The sequence below is a fragment of the Symphalangus syndactylus genome, chromosome 7 (assembly GCF_028878055.3).
Source record: "Symphalangus syndactylus isolate Jambi chromosome 7, NHGRI_mSymSyn1-v2.1_pri, whole genome shotgun sequence".
NCBI classification, from domain to species: Eukaryota; Metazoa; Chordata; class Mammalia; order Primates; family Hylobatidae; genus Symphalangus; species Symphalangus syndactylus.
The window spans coordinates 119,897,931-119,912,368 of record NC_072429.2 but is presented as its reverse complement, the minus strand read 5'-3'; the positions used below and the strand labels follow the sequence as shown (position 1 = coordinate 119,912,368).

Sequence of the window (14,438 nt, the reverse complement as noted above, 5' to 3'; positions counted from 1 at the left end):
TTATTCCCACATGGGCACAAAAGCAGTGGCAATGAGATAAGCAGCCCACAATAAATCTGAAAAAAAGAGGATTTAGTAGATCCTGTATGCTGAATACATGCCAAGGAATAGATTCTACAGGCTAAGGTAGGAAGATTAGTGGTATAGACTAAGTTAAAATACTTTGGATTATTGATATGAACATGACTTTATTTGTACCACAAAACTAGAAAGGGTAGGGACATTTTAGATATGTAGGATTTTACAGTTTACAAAAGCTTATCACATTATTTCAAGTAACTAAAGAATAGGCAGATTGTTAAGCAAGTTGGATGAAAGACAAATTAAGAAGCTATCACACTTAAGTATAAGATTGTACCACGCATTTAATACACTGAATTAACCATGCAAGACTTTTACTTTTGTGCATTCGGCAGTTCTTCCTGAGGATTATGTTCATAGGACCCGCAACTTTGAAATAGAGAAACAATTCACTGAGTGATTGAAGTATTTAAAAAATAAGAATCACTTATAACACGCACACACAAATCTCTAGCCACTGGACTGAATTTTCAGTTTGTGCCCAGATACGCAGCACTACACAGCAGAGATCTGTTCTGAATTATCATGGGCAGGAGTCAAGAGACTCAGCTACACCTACATCACCCACATATTGTTTTAGAGACTTCCCTTTGATAATTGCATCGTCTAGAAACTGAATGGCTTGGTAGAGAACTGAGGAAGCAAAGTGAGTTTATAAAGTCTATGAGGTTTTCTGAAGAATAAGGAGAAAGAACATAGGAAAAAGAAAGTGGAAAGATCAGATTATTTTCAGCACTAAATACACATTTTGAATAGAATACCTATCTATTAATGACTATTAAATATTCCTAAAACTATAACAGTTGGCCTGATGTTTCTTTTGAATTTCCACTCTGCTACTGGATTTCCAGTCTGCTTGTCTCTTCTGCCTCTCTGACTGCATTCTCAGTGCTGTTCCATGACCCCTTTTATTTTCCAACCTCCTGTTAAATGTAAAAAGTCCTCAAAGTTCTGTGCTCTGTTTTTTCCTCTTCCTTCCTAAGCAATAGTTCTAGTCAATGTCTCACACCAGTGATTTCGACCATTGGATGATCCATAAAGATCTCATACCCAGGGCCAGGTGTGGTGGCTCACACCTGTAATCCCAGCACTTTGGGAGGCTGAGGTGGGTGGATCATGAGGTCAGGAGATCGAGACCATCCTGGCTAATATGGTGAAACCCCATCTCTACTAACAATACAAAAAAAAAAATTGGTCTATTCAGAGATTCAACTTCTTCCTGGTTTAGTCTTGGGAGGGTGTATGTGTCAAGGAATTTATCCATTTCTTCTAGATTTTCTAGTTTATTTGCGTAGGGTGTTTATAGTATTCTCTGACGGTAGTTTGTATTTCTGGGGGATCAGTGGTGATATCCCCTTTATCATTTTTTATTGCGTCTATTTGATTCTTCTCTCTTTTCTTATTAGTCTTGCTAGAGGTCTATCAATTTTGTTGATCTTTTCAAAAAACAAGCTCCTGGATTCATTGATTTTTTGAAGGGTTTTTTGTGTCTCTACTTCCTTCACTTCTGCTCTGATCTATTTCTTGCCTTCTGCTAGCTTTTGAATGTGTTTGCTCTTGCTTTTCTAGTTCTTTTAATTGTGATGTTAGGGTGTCAATTTTAGATCTTTCCTGCTTTCTTTTGTGGGCATTTAATGCTATAAATTTCCCTCTACACACTGATTTAAATGTGTCCCAGAGATTCTGGTATGTTGTGTCTTTGTTCTCACTGATTTCAAAGAACATCTTTATTTCCGCCTTCATTTCGTTATGTACCCAGTAGTCATTCAGGAGCAGGTTGTTCAGTTTCCATGTAGTTGAGCGGTTTTGAGTGAGTTTCTTAATCCTGAGTTCTAGTTTGATTGCACTGTGGTCTGAGAGATAGTTTGTTATAATTTGTGTTCTTTTACATTTGCTGAGGAGTGCTTTACTTCCAACTATGTGGTCAGTTTTGGAATAGGTGTGGTGTGGTGCTGAGAAGAATGTATATTCTGCTGATTTGGGGTGGAGAGTTCTGTAGATGTCTATTAGGTCTGCTTGGTGCAGAGCTGAGTTCAATTCCTGGATATCCTTGTTAACTTTCTGTCTTGTTGGTCTGTCAAATGTTGACAGTGGGGTATTAAAGTCTCCCATTATTATTGTGTGGGAGTCTAAATCTCTTTTAGTTCTCTAAGGCCTTGCTTTATGAATCTGGTTGCTCCTGTATTGGGTGCATATATATTTAGGATAGTTAGCTCTTTTTGTTGAATTGATCCCTTTACCATTATGTAATGGCCTTCTTTGTCTCTTTTGATCTTTGTTGGTTTAAAGTCTGTTTTATCAGAGACTAGGATTGCAACCCCTGCCTTTTTTTGTTTTTCATTTGCTTGGTAGATCTTCCTCCATCCCTTTATTTGAGCCTATGTGTATCTCTGCACGTGAGATGGGTTTCCTGAATACAGCACACCGATGGGTCTCAGGAAGAAGTTGAATCTCTGAATAGACCAATAACAGGTTCTGAAATTGAGATAATAATTAATAGCTTATCAACCAAAAAAAGTCCAGGACCAGACGGATTCATAGCCGAATTCTACCAGAGGTACAAGGAGGAGCTGGTACCATTCGTTCTGAAATTATTCCAATCAATAGAAAAAGAGGGAATCCTCCCTAACTCATTTTATGAGGCCAGCATCATCCTGATACCAAAGCCTGGCAGAGACACAATCAAAAAAGAGAATTTTAGACTAATATCCCTGATAAACATTGATGCAAAAATCCTCAATAAAATACTGGCAAACAGAATCCAGCAACACATCAAAAAGCTTATCCACCATGATCAAGTGGGCTTCATCCCTGGGATGCAAGGCTGGTTCAACATACACAAATCAATAAACGTAATCCAGCATATAAACAGAACCAAAGACAAAAACCACATGATTATCTCAATAGATGCAGAAAAGGCCTTTGACAAAATTCAACAACCCTTCATGCTAAAAACTCTCAATGAATTGGGTATTGATGGGACGTATCTCAAAATAATAAGAGCTATCTATGACAAACCCACAGCCAATATCATACTGAATGGGCAAAAACTGGAAGCATTCCCTTTGAAAACTGGCACAAGACAGGGATGCCCTCTTTCACCACTCCTATTCAACATAGTGTTGGAAGTTCTGGCCAGGGCAATCAGGCAGGAGAAGGAAATAAAGGGTATTCAGTTAGGAAAAGAGGAACTCAAATTGTCCCAGTTTGAAGATGACATGATTGTATATATAGAAAACCCCATTGTCTCAGCCCAAAATCTCCTTAAGCTGATAAGCAACTTCAGCAACGTCTCAGGATACAAAATCAATGTACAAAAATCACAAGCATTCTTATACACCAATCACAGACAAACAGAGAGCCAAATCATGAGTGAACTCCCATTCACAGTTGCTTCAAAGAGAATAAAATACCTAGGAATCCAACTTACAAGGGATGTGAAGGACCTCTTCAAGGAGAACTACAAACCACTGCTCAATGAAATAAAAGAGGATACAAACAAATGGAAGAACATTCCATGCTCATGGGTAGGAAGAATCAATATTGTGAAAATGGCCATACTGCCCAAGGTAATTTATAGATTCAATGCCATCCCCATCAAGCTACCAAGCAACTTTCTTCACAGAATTGGAAAAAACCTATTTTAAAGTTCACATGGAACCAAAAAAGAGCCCGCATTGCCAAGTCAAACCTAAGCCAAAAGAACAAAGCTGGAGGCATCATGCTACCTGACTTCAAACTATACTACAGGGCTATAGTAACCAAAACAGCATGGTACTGGTACCAAAACAGAGATACAGACCAATGGAACAGAACAGAGCCCTCAGAAATAATGCCAATATCTACAACTACCTGAACTTTGACAAACCTGACAAAAACAAGAAATGGGGAAAGGATTCCCTATTTAATAAATGGTGCTGGGAAAACTGGCTAGCCATATGTAGAAAGCTGAAACTGGATCCCTTCCTTACACCTTATACAAAAATTAATTCAAGATGGATTAAAGACTTACATGTTAGACCTAAAGCCATAAAAAGCCTAGAAGAAAACCTAGGCAATACCATTCAGGACATAGGCATGGGCAAGGACTTCATGTCTAAAACACCAAAAGCAATGGCAACAAAAGCCAAAGTTGACAAATGGGATTTAATTAAACTAAAGAGGTTCTGCTCAGCAAAAGAAACTACCATCAGAGTGAACAGGCAACCTACAGAATGGGAGAAAACTTTTGCAACCTACTCATCTGACAAAGGGCTAATATCCAGAATCTACAAAGAATTCAAACAAATTTACAAGAAAAAAATAACCCCATGAACAAGTGGGCAAAGGATATGAACAGACACTTCTCAAAAGAAGACATTTATGCAGCCAAAAGACACATGAAAACAATGCTCATCATCACTGGCCATCAGAGAAATGCAAATCAAAACCACAGTGAGATGCCATCTCACACCAGTTAGAATGGCCATCATTAAAAAGTCAGGAAACAACAGGTGCTGGAGAAGATGTGGAGAAATAGGAACACTTTTACACTGTTGGTGGGACTGTAAACTAGTTCAACCATTGTGGAAGTCAGTGTGGCGATTCCTCAGGGATCTAGAACTAGAAATACCATTTGACCCAGCCATCCCATTACTGGGTATATAACCAAAGGATTATAAATCATGCTGCTGTAAAGACACATGCACACGTATGTTTATTGCGGCACTATTCACAATAGCAAAGACTTGGAACCAACCCAAATGTCCAACAATGATAGACTGGATTAAGAAAATGTGGCACATATACACCATGGAATACTATGCAGCCATAAAAAGGATGAGTTCATATCCTTTGTAGGGACATGGATGAAGCTGGAAACCATCATTATCAGTAAACTATCGCAAGGACAAAAAACCAAACACTGCATGTTCTCACTCATAGGTGGGAATTGAACAATAAGAACACATGGACACAGGAAGGGGAACATCACACACTGGGGCTTGTTGTGGGGTGGGAAGAGGGGAGAGGGATAGCATTAGGATATATACCTAATGTTAAATGATGAGTTAACGGGTGCAGCACACCAACATGGCACATGTATACATATGTAAGAAACCTGCACGTTGTGCACATGTACCCTAAAACTTAAAGTATAATTTAAAAAAAAATTAGCCAGGCATGGTGGTGGGTGCCTGTAGTCCCAGCTGTTTGGGAGGCTGACACAGGAGAATGGCATGAACCCGGGAGGTGGAGCTTGCAGTGAGCCGAGATTGTGCTACTACACTCCAGCCTGGGCGACAGAGCAAGATTCTGTCTCAAAAAAAAGAAGAAGAAAAAAAAAATCTCTTATCCTATCGTGTTCGCAGTCTCCATCCTGAGTCTATCATTTAGCCATTTTCACAAATTAGAAACCTCCAAACAGCTTTAGGTATTTCCTTTAACCCCTACATCCAGTTAGCCAACTGATTGATCTCATCCCTGCATCATTTACTGTAGCTGTTTTTATTTTTCCATCCTGCAGTCTTTCCTTTGTTGTAACTTACCTTCTGCAATAACTTCCTAAATACCTCTCTGCTTCTCACCACCTTCCTTTAGTAATCATCCACATCCCCTCCAGTCATCTTTCAAAAATACAGTTATGGTCAATGTGACCTGCTAAGTTAAGACCTTACTGGTTTTCCATCTTTTCTAATCAAAAAGCCTAAGTTATTTGATATAATCTTCAAGATCCATTACAGTTGAAATCTAAACTGCTTTATTAGTATTCTCATCAGTCCTTTTATTCGTTGTCCTTATTACTATTGGAGTATTGTGCACCTCCCACCTCAGCTTTATTCTCCTACTTATCCACCATGCCCTGAACAAAAAAGATGCATAATACCTTATATCCTCTGAGCTCATGTTATTATCTTCATGTGGAATATCTTATCAGCACACAGGCAATGAATAATAATGACAGCAATGGCTACATTTGTTGAGCAATTACTATTCAGCTATTCTAAGAGCTTGTCATTTATTACATCATTCAATCTTCACTCTACTCTCTGAGCTAAGTACTATGATACCCATTTTATAGATGAAAAAACTGAGGCACAGAGTAGTTAAAAGCAACTCACCCAAAGTCACAGGGTGATATACTATGAATGTGAATCCCCACCCAAATCTCATATTGAAATGTAATCCCCAATGTTGGAGGTGGGCCTAGTAGGAGATGACTGGATCATGCGGGTGGATTTCTCATGAATGGTTTAGCATCATCTGCCTGGTACTGTCCTCCTGAGTGAGTTCTCATGAGATATGGTCATTAAAAGTGTGTAGCACCTCCCCCATTCACTCTCTCTTGCTCCTGCTTTTGCTGTGTGATGTGTCTGCTCCCCCTTTGCCTTCCACCATGATTGTAAGCTTTCTGAAGCCCCCCTAGAAGCCACGCAGATGCCAGCATCATGCTTCCTGTGAAGCCTGCAGAGCCGTGAGCCAATTAAACCTCTTTTCTTTATAAATCACCCAGTTTCAGGTATTTCTGTATAGCAATGCAAAAATGGACTAAGACACAGGGCTTACAAACTTTATTGAAATTCTAGTATAAGCAAGGCTTTCCATTTCATTTTGTCTGATTATTAAAGCAATATTATAAAGTATTATTATATAAATTTCACTGGAAATTGTGATTTACAGTGGTCTGACTCCAAAATCTTTGCTATTTCCAGAATAAAATGTTTCCTCTCATCTAAGGAGAAGACACAAGTTTTGTTGTTAGACTGAAATTTGGGGATCTCCCATTTGGCATAGTATTACTTTCTCCATGAAGCTTTTAGTAGGCCAGCCAAGTGATGATGCTGTGCTGGCTTGGGTTACACATTTTATGACCTGCCAGCTGGAACACAGTCAGCCAAAGGAAGGAAATTTGTGAGAGCAACTAAATTATGAATCTGCTTGTGACATCCAACTAGCATAGCTCTGATAACATCATTGGCTGAGATAAATGTTACATAATATCCAGTCTATGGACTACACACAGACTGTTTCTAATCTTTACATAGTGTTTCCGGATATCCTTTGAAAATCCATACCTGAGACATTATTTGGAGCAACTGATTTTTGATTTTTAGGTTTTCCTATTTTCAAATATTTTTCTGAGTAAAACGGTGCGCTCGATTACGAATAAGAATGTTATGGCCTTCATGCTGATGAGAAGCATTTTCTGCCCTAGTCATGTGGGAGGCTGCTCTTGCCTCTCCTAATGCATCTGCAGAGGATATCACGCCATTCAAACATTGCACAACCACACTTTTTTTTTTTTTCCAGGATGCTTGCTTTTGCTAGGTAACTAAAGAGGACATTTTGCAGCTCTGTGTCAAAGATCAAAACAAAAACAGCAAAATCACTGCTCAGATTCTTTTTTGTGTATAATTGAACAGCTTAAATTCACCAGCAATGTCCTGCCTTTTGGTTAGTAGCCAAAATTGAAATAACATATGTAGTAAAAAAAAAAAAATCCATTGTAAAAGTAGTCTGGGAGATTGTAGATCACTTGAAAGTTTTAGAAAAGTACCTCTTCCCAATGTTATTATTTGAAAATGATGTTATTTAGGGGCAGTGAGCAGTGTGCACTTTAGTTACACCACAATAATTGCTGGCAGATGTATATAATTTCTAGTCAAAATTTCAAACCAGAGACATTTAGTTTGGTCCTATGGATAATGAGGAAGTTATGAAGCAACTGTACCTCTGGATACTGGTTTGAATGGTGAAAAGTGAAAAGTTCCATCAAATCACAACATAGACTGTAGCCACCACTGTATCAGCCTTTGCCTTGAAGAAGTCCTGTTTCTGGGTAATGGCACATCTATTTTTCAATCACTCAGGCTCACATCTTCTGCCACCTTTGAAGCCTTCTTCTGCCTGCGATAGACATTTAACATCTGTCTTAGTTCATCCAGGCTGATATAACAAACTACCATAGACCTGGTGGCTTATAAACAACAAACATTCAGATTTCAAAGTTCTGGAGATTAAGAAGTCCAAGATCAAGGTGCCAGCAAATCTGGTGTCTGGTGAGGACTCACTTCCTGATTTATAGCCAGTTGTCTTCTTGCTATGACCTCACATAGAAGAAGGGGTAAAGGATCTCTTTGGCACCTTTTTTATAAGGGCACTAACCCCATTCATGAGGGTTTCACCCTCAAGACCTAATTATTTCCCAGAGGTTCCACCTCCAAATACCATCAAATTGAGAATTAGGCTTCAACACTTGAATTTTGGGAGGACATCTTCAGTGTATGGCATTATTCCCCTTTCCCCCCAACCCCCACCAAATTTATGTCGTTCTCACATGACATCAACTCAAAAATCTAAATCCAAAGTCTCATCTGAATATCACCTAGATTAGATGTGTGTGAGACTCTAGGTATGATTCATTTTGAGCCAATTTTTTTTTAACTTTTATTTTAAGCTCAATGGTATAAATGCAGGTTCGTCATATAGGTAAACTTGTGTCATGGGGGTTTGTTGTACAGATTATTTCATCACCCAGGTATTAAGCCCAGTACCCATTAGTTATTTTTCCTGATCCTCTCTCTCCTCCCACCCTCCACCCTCTGATGGGCCCCAGTGTGTGTTGTTCCCCTCTATCTGTCCATGTGTTCTCATCGTTAGGTTCCACTTATCAGTGAGAACATGCAGTATTTGGTTTTCTGTTCCTGTGTTAGTTTGGTACTGATAATGGCCTCCAGACAAAGGACATTGTCTCATTCTTTTTTATGCATGCATAGTATTCCATGATGTATATGTACCACATTTTCTTTATCCAGTCTACTATTGATGAGGTTTCAGGTTGGTTCCATGTCTTTACTATTGTGAATAGTGCTGCAATGAACATACGTGTACATGTGTCTTAATAATATTAATAGAATGATTTATATTCCTTTGGGTATATACTCAGTAATGGGATTGCTATCCCAAACAAGTTATGTGCCTCCAAAATACAATGATGGGACAGTCACAGGATAGACATTCTCATTCTAACAGAGAGGAGGAAAGGAAGAAAGGAGTGACTCGTCCCAAGTAAGTCCAAAATCTAACAGGGCACCAACATTAAACCTTAAACAACATTAAAAATTGAGAATAATCTTTTCTGACTCAATGCTTTGCCCTCCAATCCTACTGTGCCAGAAGTCCCTCTTTATAGACACACTGAGATGGTGATTCTGCCCCCACAGCTTTTCCAGATAGGAGTTAGGCCCTCAAGGGTCTGGCAACCCTGCCCCCATGGCTTTGTCCAGCCCATTCCCCACAGCTTGGGCAGATGACCCTGTAGCAGCTCTTTACCTGGAGCTTTGCCCCTGCAGCAGCTCTGTGCCTAGCTCCAGAGGCTATCCAGGGCAGGAGTCCCTGAGCCCAGAGCTTAGTTAGGAGGCACTGTCCTTTTATATCTAGGTGGAGTTAGCCATGCAGTTAAGCATTGGTATCAATCCCCGGGAGAAGAACACCAAGCACCAGTGATCAATCCCAGGAGAGGACTCTTAACACTTGACCAGTGTTTGCTAAAGTTCTTAGATCTGGCAGAAGGTTTTATACAAATACAGTTGCCAGACTTTGCACAAACCCAACTGGCAGAGTATAAATCCAGTGAGACAGAACACTTACACAGCCCATCAGGCAAAGCAACTTTATTACTCACAGATAGGCAATAAGAATCAATGGAATGCCTAGGATCCATGGTAAACTGGTTCCCCCAAGGCTCAGGAAAGCTTTCCAAGACAGATGAGATCTTGTCTGCAAGTGCCCTGCTTTGCACTACAGATGAAAGACCCTGAAACCATTCTGCTTTGGGTTTTTATACCTTAGGGGCTACTGGGATTGCTGGGCTGAAGTGCTGCAGGAGGTCCTCTTCCAGGAGGGATGCAAAGATAGTCCAGGCTGTATTGAACTCTTCTTCCTTATCTCAGGATGTTGCATTCTCAGTATATTCTGCCCAAGAGTTGCAAGCAAGAAGGGGATTGGTTGGGCCAGCCAAGATCACCTGGGAACCTGTCTTCCTGCATATGACCCCCAGGCTCATGCACTTTACACACTTGCAGAGACTACACCCATCAGAGGCAAAACCACTGTGTCCTGTGCCACATCTGGTCTCACCAGAGCCACAACTGGGGTGGCTGAGTACAGTGCTGGAGTGAAGGGAGCAAAACCTGCAATGTGATTGTCACTGGGAAGTGTGTCCCCAAAGTCCCAGAGGCACAGGGGTCCCTCCTTTACATTCTTCCCTTGTCTTGAACAATAACTTCTGGCCGCTGTTGAGACGACTAATTAATCTCTCAGATGGTCATTTGTCCACACCCTGAGAGTTCTCTTCTGACCATGATTTCTTGATTTTTATATTATAGATAGGCTACAAATTTTCTAATCTTAAATTTCTGTTTCCATTTTGATTAACAATTCCATCTTTAAGCCATTTCCCCTCGTCTCACAGTTTTCTATAAGCAGTCAAGAGAATCCAGTAAAGACCTTCAACACTTTGCTCAGACATGTCCTCAGCAAAATACCCAATTTCTTCACTCACAAGTTCTACTTTCCATGAAACGCTAGGACACAAACACAATTCAGCCAAGTTCCTTAGTACTTTATAACAAAGATGGCCTTTCCTTCATGATTCAAAAACATGTTCCTCATTTTTGTCTGAGATCTCATAAGAATGACCCTTATCAGCAATATTTCTACTAACATTCTGTTCAGAGTCACTTAGGGTTTTTTTGGTTTTGTTTTGTTTTGTTTGAGACCCAGTCTTGCTCTGTTGTCAGGCTGGAGTGCAGTGGCCTGATCTCGGCTCACACAAACTCTGCCTCCTAGGTTCAAGCGATTCTCCTGCTTCAGCTTCCTGATTAGCTGGCATTACAGGCACCCAACACCGTGCCCAGTCAATTTTTGTATTTTCAGTAGAGACAGGGCTTCACCATGTTGGCCAGGCTGGTCTCGAACTCCTGGCCTCATGTGATCTGCCCTCCTCAGCCTCCCAAAGTGCTGGGTTTACAGGCATGAGCCACCGCTCCTGGCCACTTAGGTGTTTTCTAAGAAGATTTAGGCTTTCTCTAAACCCATCCTCCTCTCCTGAGTCCTCATCAGAATTGCCCCTAAGAATCTATTCATGGCAATATAAGCTTTTTCTTTATGCACCTCAAACTCTCCAGATTCAATCTTTTACCCAGTGCCAAAGCCAGTCCTGCATTTTTAGATACTTGTTACAGCAGCACTCCGCTTTTCAGCACCAATGTTTGCTTTAGCCTATCCTGGCTGCTACACAAATTGCCATAGACTGGCTGCCTTAGGAACAATAAACATTTCTCACAGTTCTTGAGGCAGGAAGTTCAAGATCAAAATGGAGGCAGATTTGGTATCTTATAAGGGCTCATTTCACATTTCGCAGACAGCTGTCTTCTCACTGTGTATTCACACTGTAGAAAGGGAAAAGGGCTTTCAACCCATTAATGAGGGCTTGGCCCTCATGACTTAATCACCTCTCAAAGTGATTGGCCCTCATGACAAATCACCTCTCAAATCCACGTCCTACTACCACCACCTTGGAGGTTAAGATTTCAACATACGAATTGAAGAGTGGGCAGGGAGGGAACACAAATATTTAATCTATAGCACCTAATAAACCATAGTCAATCTCTTTTTGATTGTCAGCTTTGTTTCCTCCCTTGCTCTAGGATTAGGACTTCATTATATTTCTCAACAAGCTTTTCTTCTTCATTTGTGTTTTGCAGTTATTTAAAAGAAATTTGGATTATAAATCCTACTGTTCACCACTGAACAAACATCTTTAGTTATTTTCTATTTTTTCAGCTTTCTAACAGCCTTATAACAAATATAAAGGAAATATTTTAATGAGAAAAGTCTATCTCCACCTTACTATAAAAACGTCTCAACTTTTTGTTTTTTTGAAGTCCCCTACCAATTCTATTCTATACACATAACTAGCTGTACTCCTATATAAATCAGTTAACATTGAGAGGCCGAGGCAGGCGGATCTCGAGGTCAGGAGATCGAGACCATCCTGGCTAACACAGTGAAACCCCATCTCTACTAAAAAAAAATACAAAAAAAAAAATTAGCCAGGTGTGGTGGCACACACCTGTAGTCCCAGCTACTCGGGAGGCTGAGGAAGGAGAATGGCGTGAACCCGGGAGGCAGAGCTTGCAGTGAGCCGAGATCACGCCACTGCACTCCAGCCTGGGCGACAGGGCGAGACTCCATCTCAAAGATAAATAAATAAATAAAAATAAATAAATAAATATAAATCAGTTAACAAGATGAGATGAGATTTGGGTAGGGACAGAGAGCCAAACCATATCATTTAACTCTTTAGTTCATTTGGAAATTTCTTAGAGTATGTTCTGTGGTCATGTTCCATAAATACAGAGAATCACATGGAAATTTTCAGTTTTCCTTAAACAAAAATTAGCAGAACCAACTCCTAGAGATATACGTTTAGTATGTCTAGGGTTAAATATATATGTACATATAAAATTAGTTAATATAATTATGTAAGTATAATTAGCATAAATATTTTATGATTATAATACGTATATTATCTAACTTGTAAAATTTCAAGTTGAGGAAGAGTAAATAAATAATAAAGCAGAGTATATTTTGCTCATAACAAAACAATGTTTGACTAATTATTTTCTCCAAAATTGGCGGTGTGTAATTTCTTTCTTAATTCATGTATTATAGAACACTCATCCCCCATTGTTTCAGTTATTGCTTTAAATACTAATATTTCCTGTGTAAAGGTGAGTTATAGAGTCCAATGCGCCTGGCTAGGAGCATCGACTACAGGGACTCTACGGGCAGGATTCGCTGAATAGGGGAGACAGAGCTACCTGTCTAGTATGATGATTGGGCTCTATGGATGATAGTAATCTAGAGCTTAAGATGGGAAAACAACACTTTGGGAGGCCGAGGCGGGCGGATCACGAGGTCAGGAGATCAAGACCATCTTGGCTAACACAGTGAAACCCCGTCTCTACTAAAAATACAAAAAATTAGCCGGGCGTGGTGCCGGGCGCCTGTAGTCCCAGCTACTCGGGAGGCTGAGGCAGGAGAATGGCGTGAACCCGGGAGGCGGAGCTTGCAGTGAGCCGAGATAGCACCACTGCAGTCTGGCTTGGGCGAAAGAGCGAGACTCCGTCTCAAAAAAAAAAAAAAAAAAAAAAAAAAAAAAAACTTGGGAAAACAAGACCTTACTGCAGAAATGAAACCTGATGAAACCCCTATATTTGACCAGAGTACTCAAAGAAGTAGCCTGGAGTCAGAATACAGCTAGATTTTCTCCAGCCGTTTCCCCAACGCGTCCGGAGGAGACCTGTTTTGAGACCTGTTTGTACTGCTGACTTCAATAGATGTGTGTGTGTGTGTGTGTGTGTGTGTGTGTTTTAAGATACGGAGTCAGCTGACAAGAGACTGGAGTTGTGAACCCTGAACAATTTATGAAATCTTTTGAGCATATAAAGAAATCTGGGGACTATCATGTTGCAGTTGTGGAAGAGGCAACTCTAGGATAGATTGTTGCTACAGCAACTCTGATAATAGAACACAAATTCATCCATTCCTGTTCTAAGAGAGGAAGAATAGAAGATGTTATCGTTAGTGATGAATGCAGAGAAAAGCCGCTTCGCAAGTTGTTATTATCAACCCTTACTTTGTTAAGCTAGAAACTGAACTGTTAAAAGATTTCCCTTGAATTTCTACCACAAAATGTTGGTTTGTATAAAAAGTTTGGATATATTGTATCTGAGGAAAACCGCGCGGGCTGGAGGTTTCTAAACTAAAAATCTTTTTTAGAAAATTGTTAAAGGAGCTAATGCTGTAAGTCTATACTCTTCTTAGAGTTAAAATAATGTGTTGCTGCAGCCCAGTAACCTCCATAAGTACTGGACTGAAAAAAAAAAAAAACATGGCAATACTACAAGTATAATGACAGTTAGAAGACTATTTGGGGCTGGTGGGATGTATGTGAGTTTAGATTACAAATGAATATTATAAAGGGAATGATTTTCAACCAAAGGAATGTATTTTTAACTTGAATCTTTTATTGAATGTATTTTTCTGAAGTTTGGCTTCATTTCTTGGTAGTCAAGATTATGGGTAATAAGGAGTCATATGTCTGCTGTCTGTGTTGCTCATTTTTAAAAAGTGTATGTTGAATAAGGCTGTTTCTTATCACATGCAAAAAATTAAATATTTTTGTTTCAAAGAAACAGATCTCAATACACTTAGGGCTGTATCATTTCCCACATATTAAGTGAGGATGGATAAATTAGTTATTACAACTAAACATAGCACAGTCCAACATGTGTTGATACTAATGCAGGCAA

General features: G+C 39.7%; 1 pseudogene; it reads left to right on the top strand.

Moving 5' to 3' along the window:
• Positions 1–13,315: 13,315 nt before the first annotated feature.
• LOC129485777 (glucosamine 6-phosphate N-acetyltransferase-like) lies at positions 13,316–13,892 on the top strand (annotated as a pseudogene).
• The last annotated feature ends 546 nt before the right edge of the window (positions 13,893–14,438 follow it).